This window comes from Gadus morhua, chromosome 18, assembly GCF_902167405.1.
Source record: "Gadus morhua chromosome 18, gadMor3.0, whole genome shotgun sequence".
NCBI classification, from domain to species: Eukaryota; Metazoa; Chordata; class Actinopteri; order Gadiformes; family Gadidae; genus Gadus; species Gadus morhua.
Genome location: NC_044065.1, coordinates 8,317,429 through 8,326,176, shown reverse-complemented (window position 1 = coordinate 8,326,176; position 8,748 = coordinate 8,317,429). Strand labels below are relative to the sequence as shown.

Sequence of the window (8,748 nt, the reverse complement as noted above, 5' to 3'; positions counted from 1 at the left end):
CGGAGGAAGGACTCACGGCAGGACCGGAGAAGGGAAATCAGAGAGCATTGTGTCCCTAATCCGACCGGGATCCGGACCGGCTCTACTTCACACGACAGACAAAGCCGGTCGAATCATCCTAATCAATGACGTCCTGTATCCTCTCCTAACCTCTCTTCCGTGACCCAGATGGTAAACGTCATGAGGTTCAAAGACAGGCGTGACGGAGAATTCATTCATTCATGGACTCGGAAGGAGACAAACGGGGTGCTAAGAGAATCCGAACGCACCTAGGCTAGGGTAGGGATGCACCGATCCGCTTTTTTCACCTCCGATACCGATACCGATATCTGAGGTTTAGTATCGGCCGATACCGATCCGATACCGATATAGAAAAACAGCGCGAAATTATGGCTACAAACTGTAAGTTTCATTGAGGGGAAAAGACTGGGATCATGAGACTTGAATTTTTGGAGGTGCTTTATAAGGTTTGTGGTATTAAAGCTAGAAGGTTTAGTACCACCCCTCGGGACATTTACTTTGCATATGTTGCATGTAGCCGTGGAGCTTGCTGGCTTAGGTAAAGTGAAATAGCTCCAGATAGCAGATCCTTTTGCTCGCTCCATTTTGCAATCACTGTAGGCTCCGCACGGCGTGTTGCTTGTTTGTGACGTCACTCACAGCGCACAGCATAGAAACTGAATAGATCAGCCAATAGATAGATAGATACACTTTTATCAATCCCGTGAGAACATTTTCGTGGGAAATTCAATTATCAAAGCAGCAAGGTAGTAGGGCTGTCAACGAATATTCGAAGTTCGAATATTCGTTCGAAATGTATCCAAAAACGCGAATTCGAACGTGAAAATTAATATTCGAATGTGAAAAAACACTCCCGCGGTACAAGCGCCTCTATCTGCTTTGTGAATGAGCCTCTGTCTGTTCGCGATGTCCCTCATAATATTCGAATGTGAAAAAACACTCCCGCGGTACAAGTGTAACAGACTACTATTGTGAAGAGCGAATGTATTTTATCCCCTCGGGGTTTCCGTACTTGGATATAGGTATTCCAGCTCGGCTATGCCATTCAATAAGCATCCGTAGTAGAGCTCAGGGAGCTAGTAGTCTGGCTGGTGAAAGCTGCTATAACGCAATGTTCTCGGCAAAGTCCGAGACAGCTTTTTTTTCATGAATCCGAACGGTGCGTAGTGCTGGCCCTTTCGCTGGCATGGTGAAAGACGTAGGCGACATGCATTTTTTTCTTTATCGATTTTAATAGGCCTTCTCGATAAATGGTAAGCAAAGCAAGGAACGTTACCACTAGCATACTTTGTAACATTCAGAAGCGGGCGTCTTCTTCAGATTACTATAGTTTGCGCGCTTGCAGGTGTGGTGGTGAAATGCAAGCGATACAAAGTTGTGGCTTTTCATGATTAGGCCTCCACGTTACTGGGCTGTTTATATGATATATATATATCCCACTAATTTGAACCATGGTTTTGTCGCATTATTGACATATTGACGGCAACTGCGTAAAATAGGCAACCAGATATTCGAATAGTTCGAATTCGTGATTTTTTTCCAAACGAACATTCGAATGTCATTTTTGAGCAATTTTGACAGCCCTACAAGGTAGTAGGAATAGGATTCAAGTATGTACATAAACGTAAAAAAAAAATAAAAAAAAAAAATATTTTTTTTTTTAAATATGGATCGGCCCATTTGTCACCGATTCCCGATCTAGAAATGTCTTCAATATCGGTACCGATACCGATACAAATATCGGATCGGTGCATCCCTAGGCTAGGGTACGTCATTATGCGACAGCGGCTGCAATTTGCCACGATGAATCTACAATATTCCGAAGATGGATTACGAAATGCGCTGCTACAGTATTTTGCCCCAGCATTCTTATCTTGTTGTTTCAGGCCAGCTGTTTAAACGTGGACAACCTGGTGAAAAATTCCCCCCCAAATTACCAAGGTTGATAGAGCATTTTTATTTTTTTTCAGTGACGAAAGGGAAACTAAGTAGTTGTCTAGAATGGTTGCTCACGCACATACCAAGGACAGGAGATAGTGCCGCCCGTCCCGCAAGGAATTCTGGGACGGCACTATCTCCTTTCCTTTCGTAAAGGATGGTCCAGTCTTCCCTACACCAAAGGAGATAAGAAAGGAAGCATTGAAGCACCTTTCCTAAGCATTTAGGGAATTGAAACCGCTCTTATCATGGCTGCCACTCAGATACTTCCGGGTCATTTCAGTCAGTTAGCAAAAAAGGCAATGCGACCGGAGCCTAATTAAGTCGGATGCAACCATTACACTAACGACAGAGAGGAAACAATAGGAAGTGAGTGGGATTGGGATCGTTACACAACATGGATGCTGAATCATTTGTACACTCCAACATGCTGCATATTCATTCTCTTCATCCATAATTCATTTTATCTACAAAGGGCTAATGACAGTATCTTATACAACGTACAACTTATATTTGAAAGTTTTTGTAAATATTTGATTTAATTATTAAAAAATAATACATTTAAAATTGCATTACTGACGTGAAATAACTTATATTCTATACGCACGCTCTTAGATACACTTATACACTCAAATGATTGAGAATAGTATCTTTAAACTCATGCTGGGTAATAGAAGCAACAATGTGTGTATGGGTGTATGTGTAGATGTGTGTGTCTGTGTGTTTGTGAGGGAGCATATGTGTATGTGTATTTGCATGTTTTTCTGTGTGTGTCAGTGTGTGCATGTCAGTGCATGCTTGTCCATGGATGCGTGTGTGTGTGTGTTTGCATATCAGTGCATGTAAGTGCGTGAGAGTATACAGTATGCATTAGTGAGTGTGCGTGTGTCTGTCTGTGTGTGGTAAGTATTTAAGACATCAGGGTAGCTGGCTGCAGATCTGATGTCACTCCGACCCACAATCACCGTAAACATTTTGGAGGACTTCTTTGAAAGCAATGATGCAACACTTCACACTTTGTTGGCATTTGCTCCGTACGCATTCATCATTTAATGGCTTTTGGCCGCGCTCGGCTGAAGTCCCGGCGGTTGTTATTGTTGTTGTTGCTGGCCAACGGTTGGCCGAGGTTCAGGCAGAGCCCAGACTTGGATCTGCCTCTCAGGGCCTGGCGGGCTGCAGCAGGAGAGGAGCAGTGTGGGGCGGCGGGCGCCGTCTGGTGAGGCGGTGGCTCGGCGTTGGTCACTTCCCAGCCCTCCATGAACGCCGGTCCGGAGGGGCTGTGTAAACCTGGTGAACCCACCACCGCCTGCTGGCGTAAAGGGGGTTTAAAAGCTGTACAGAACACAATGGTGATAATAATACAATCCATTACACAAACAACAACAATACATTTGTTAGCATTTTTCACATTTTCACTGTGGTTTTCTGGGATGTTTTATTAACAAAGAGACGTAACCCTCCTCCATGGTTTACACTACTTCTATCCTCTCGGCCTTAAACCCCTTATTACTGACCCTCTGGCCATGTACTACTGGACATTTCTTTAATAGCACACCGACACTTACGTTTCTCAATAATATAGCAGTCAAGCTGCTTAATGAAACGGAAAATAACTGGGAGTAGGTTCATCAAATATTCATTAACTTCTGAGCAGGCGTAACTTGGGCGCCTCAGTGAGAAACTTTATTCACACAGAATAGAAAAGTTTGATGATGATTTTGTCGGATCGGTGTGTGCGTTCCTCAGAGTGTGACTGCGAATCTGCCCGCCGAGGATGTCTCTGCCTTCAGTAAATTATTTTTTTCTGTAATTAGGCTTTGGAAGATTAATTAGAATTCATGATTATTCACAAAAATTTGAGTAAACTCCTCATAAACAAAATAGGACACTTCACAGGGATGAGTAATAAGTGACTCCTCTGAATGCACCTCCCCCCCCTCCGCCCAGACACATACCCACGCACACACGCACACACACACACACACACACACACACACACACACACACACACACACACACACACACACACACACACACACACACACACACACACATACACATGCACACACACAGTTTCTAAAGAAAGTATTGGGATTGCCGTTGATTTCATCATCGTTTCAATCATCGATTCGGAAAAAAAGGGAATAGGGGTAAAAATATGGGATGAAAGAGCCACACTCACACACAGATGAAGGAGAAGCGATAGGGAGATATGAGGGCAGAAGTGTGTTAAGAGCACTAAGGCTCATTGCGTGGTTCCCCCTCCGTGCCTGTGGAGATCACCCCGGTTGGCCAGAGCTCCTTCCTAAAGGCTTAGTTATGGTTCCATGTTGACGCAATGCAAGGGGGTTTACAGACCCATTATGCGCAAGGGCCTGACGTAGGCCTCCCAAAAAGTATAACATTGCGTCAAACCGACGCAGCAGATAGCGCTGTGATTGGTCGACTAAAGTAAACCCGAAACAGAACCAAAACAGGTTCATCACGACTGCGTCGAAGCGACCGCGTGGTCATTGTGTTGCGCCGACGCGGAACCGTAACAAAGCCCTCAGGCTACACCCCCCAGCTCAGAGGGTCCTAAACGCTTCTCTGGCTCGGACAACGGGTGATGGGTGATAAGGGTCACCAAAAGCTTCATGGGAGAGGGGGCAGTGGCGAACTTGGGCCTTTGGGGGCTCCAGGTGAACAGTTATTTGGGGGCCCCTGCAACTACCGGTCTAATGTACCTAATATGGCATAATGAGATACTCCATGCAAGGGATGAGAAAAAAAGTCACTATCCTTCTTTCATGCAACTGTTCGTTATTTATTTAGTTTCCAGTAGGTCACAGAAGGGGGTTGGACAGGGCATTGTGGTCTATTTGTGTCACCTGCAAAGGGAGAATAGCATACAAAACAAAAAGATTGGTTAACGTGACACATATTACACTGACTGTTAACCTAAGATGTCATTATTTATCTTAGGTATCCAGTAGGTCACAGCAGGGGGTTGGACAGGGCATTGTGGTCTATTTTGCATCAACATCATCATCTCTCTCTCTCTCTCTCTCTCTCTCTCTCTCTCTCTCTCTCTCTCTCTCTCTCTCTCTCTCTCTCTCTCCGGCTGCTCTTGTTCCGCCAACAGTCCCGCTGCCACCGCACTGCAGTGCCTGTAGAAAAGCTTGATAGCTTTGGCAGCTTTGAAATAACCTCCTGCCTTTGGTATTTCTTGTTATTTTTCTTCGACCAGCTTTGGTACGTTCGCTTCATTTCTCACTCAATTTGTCTCTTCTCTCTCTCTTACCGCTATTTACTTTTTTGAATTTTACATAATTTGTATTTCTATATGTTTTAATAATTTTTATAAAAACAATAAATGCGAGGAAAAAATATAGAGAGTGCATTTTGGGGGCCCCAATAGGCCTTCTATGGCGCCCGGGGTACGGCCCGCCTATGGGGATAGGAGTACGACGTTTCAACAATGGAACTGAAACCAGTCGCTCAAAGACATGCAGATGGCTTTTCTGCTGATAATTTTGCTCGGATACGAGGGGAGCCAAACCGAAACACAAATTCATTATCTGGTATTTACTAAATATGTTTCAGTGTTTGTTCACGCGTCTTGCGCTTCATGAAACCGTTGTCAGGCTCTTGGGGAAGAGAGGAAAACAACAAACAATTATTGTGATCCGTAATTGGAGTCAGAGCGTGAAAAGCCAGGTTTATTCACCAAGTAATTTCTCCAGTGAATGAGCCAACACTGACAATTATAGGTCTGCAAATTCAAGAGATGCTGCATGTGAATTGACCCGTAAATAGTTTTTGGTTGCTGTTGTTTCCAAGTAATCAAAGATACATTAGTGGAAATGCTTGTCCGCGCCAAACGCTATGAGTGGTAACATTGTGAGTATGCTAATGTTGCGGCTCCTAATCTAATGTGGATGCGTTATGTTAATATATCCCAACTAAGTGTTGGCGTGCCTTTGTGGGGCAAAAAACAGAGAAATTGTGTGTGGCATTTTAATAGCAGTTTTGAGAAGACGTTCGTCAATAAGTAGCATGACTTGGTGTCGCGTTTGGAAGAGCACCTGAGGAGCTAACATGCTAATGCAGCGTGGCTCCAGGTGACGGCACGATAGAGAACGCTACAAAGGTATGCAGGAGAAGAGGTATTTGAGCGCTTGCTAGGTCTAATCATAGGAGCTAATGTGACAGCCAATCCAAATGAATTCTGTTTCAAAGGGCCGGCTGTGAGATAGAGAGAGCAACAGCTGGGAGGTGTCAGGGTGCATTAGGGACAGTCCCAGACACAGCGGAGGAGACACCTGTGTGTGTGTGTGTGTGTGTGGGGGGGGGGGGGAGGAGGAATTCTGGGTTTGCCAGGCTTCCTCCTCATCCAGACTATTCCCAGTCATTCCTTTCCAGGATCCCAAACACCAGATCCATTTAGGACGGTTCGTTGCACCCTGGTTGTTTCTAAGTGTTGGGTGTAATGAAGATGGACGTGCGGTCCGTAAATCCATTTTCCAGTTGAATTGTGCAAAGTGGTCGTTGTCATATTCATATTCATAACTCGGTGCAGGGAGGGGGAGGAGAACTCAGGCCGCACTGTGTGGCTTGAAAGGCTCAAATCCTTTCCTCAGGTATTGGGAAAGGGGTGTGGTGCAATGAATGTAAAACCCAGAGAGAGAGAGAGAGAGAGAGAGAGAGAGAGAGAGAGAGAGAGAGAGAGAGAGAGAGAGAGAGAGAGAGAGAGAGAGAGAGAGAGAGAGAGAGAGAGAGAGAGAGAGAGAGAGAGAGAGAGAGAGAGAGAGAGAGAGAGAGAGAGAGAGAGAGAGAGAGAGAGAGAGAGAGAGAGAGAGATTCGTTGCTACAAGGGATATTGCAAACATGGCTAGCTTTGCCAGATGCCTGTTTTCTTCGAGATGGCTGTGTTCTTCATTCAGGTCAATGAAAAAACTAACTGAGAGTAAAGTTATATTTCTTCCTACCAGACATCATGGCTCTGACACATGCCACCACAGCTCCCTGCTTCACAAGCCAGGATCCACCGACATAGACTCCCTCTGGACCAGGTCTGGTAAGCAAACATCAACCAGCACAAAAAGCATTCTGGGTATTCCGCCCGAAGCTCAAAGAAGATGAAGGGATTTCTGTCTATCTCCTCAACTCTGGGCGTTTTGCTGTTTTCAAACTGAAATTTCTTGTTACGAAGTCTGACGTAGGCAGAATATCTCCAATCTGAAATTCTGTCAGAAAGTCTGAAATATTTCTTCAAATCATACTGCGCAAAGACACGGTAAATCCGTCTACACTTCTCTTGTCTACTTGTATGTTTGACGGAATTAGCATACATGCAGTTATGTTAGAATTTGAATAGAATATTGACAAAACATCTTTAATTTCTTAATTTCTTTGTTGTGTCACAATAACAACCTGCGGTCTGCGATCTCCGGTCACACCACTTGTTAATTCATTTTTAAATTAAAATTCTAAAAGCAAGGCAAAATTATTTTTCGCCTACGTAAGTTGAGTAACATGAAACATTTTAGCTGTTCAAATAAAAACTTAGGATTCAAATCATTAGTTTAGGGTTGGGTTGTTTGCAGTGCAATCAACCTTTATACAAGATGCACTTCGGTCCGTACGACGTCCATGCTTCTACATATTGTACACAGCATGGAGTAATTGGGAAGAACACCATTCCATCTTGTCAGCGTAGCCCTGCTGTGTGTGTAAAAAAGTGACAGCTTGTCCCCCACCAGCCTTATGATCCGCGATATTAATGATGGATGGCATTCACGACGGCTGGCTCAGTCAGAGAGAATCTGTATTATAGATAGAGACTCTCTCACTCTCCCAGTCTCTGTCTCTGTCTCTCTGTCTCTCTCTTTCTCTCTCTCTCTCGGGTGTCAAACACTTCACACACTGTTGGGGACAACTGCAGGAGCTCAAAGCCCCACAGTGACAGCTCTCAGATGGAGACCATCTCTCTAGCCTTGTTGTTCTACATGTGGCAGGAAGACACTCTCTCTCCGCATGTGCTCTCTCTCTTTCCCCCTCTCGGCCGCCTGTCTCCCCCCCTTCTCTTTCTTCTTCCCACAATCTCTTTCTTCCCCCCTCTTCCTCTCCCCTCTCCCACCACATGTCTCTCTTTCCCCTCCTAAAAAATCCTTCCTCCCACTCTCTCCCCTGCCCCACCCTCCAAGCTCTCTCTCTCTCTCTCTCTCTCTCTCTCTCTCTCTCTCTCTCTCTCTCTCTCTCTCTCTCTCTCTCTCTCTCTCTCTCTCTCTCTCTCTCTCTCTCTCTCCCTTCCTACCCTTTCTCTCTGACATCTCTCTCTCCCAATATCTCTCCCTCCCCTGTGTCTTCAGCCCACTGGACATGACGCATGTTTCTGACACTCATGTCTTCACTGGGCCGTTTCTGTCTTAGTGTGCAGACAACATGGCGGTAAGACGCTATGGCGGTGTTGCTCAGCCTTCTACACGGAGAGCAGTGAACAGGGATCCAACAGCCCTGTTGTGCAATATTTCTCATACAGTCTTCAGGCCAATCAACAGTCTTTTAGTCTGAAGAGAACGAGACATCAAGGCATCACTGGGACTCTGGGCTTGTTTGACTCCTGCACTTTTTTAAGTGGTGCGAAAAAAAATGTCTTGCAACTTCAAAAAGGAAAGAAGTCTGGTTGAGAAATTGCTTTTCTCGCAATCCCCAGACCCTACCTCATTACAGTAAAAGAACAACAACGCTGATCGTGGTTTGTCAAAAGATTTGAATGCTGCTTCTAATGATATTTTTGTGTCGTTT

At 44.9% G+C, this 8,748-nt stretch overlaps 1 long non-coding RNA gene across 1 annotated transcript; it reads left to right on the top strand.

Annotated features, from left to right (window-relative positions):
- The first annotated feature begins 429 nt into the window (after nt 1-429).
- Nucleotides 430-1,669, top strand: LOC115530749 (uncharacterized). The gene is made up of 2 exons (XR_003973781.1): nt 430-767; nt 1,612-1,669. It is a non-coding gene; the product is annotated as an uncharacterized LOC115530749 (long non-coding RNA).
- The last annotated feature ends 7,079 nt before the right edge of the window (nt 1,670-8,748 follow it).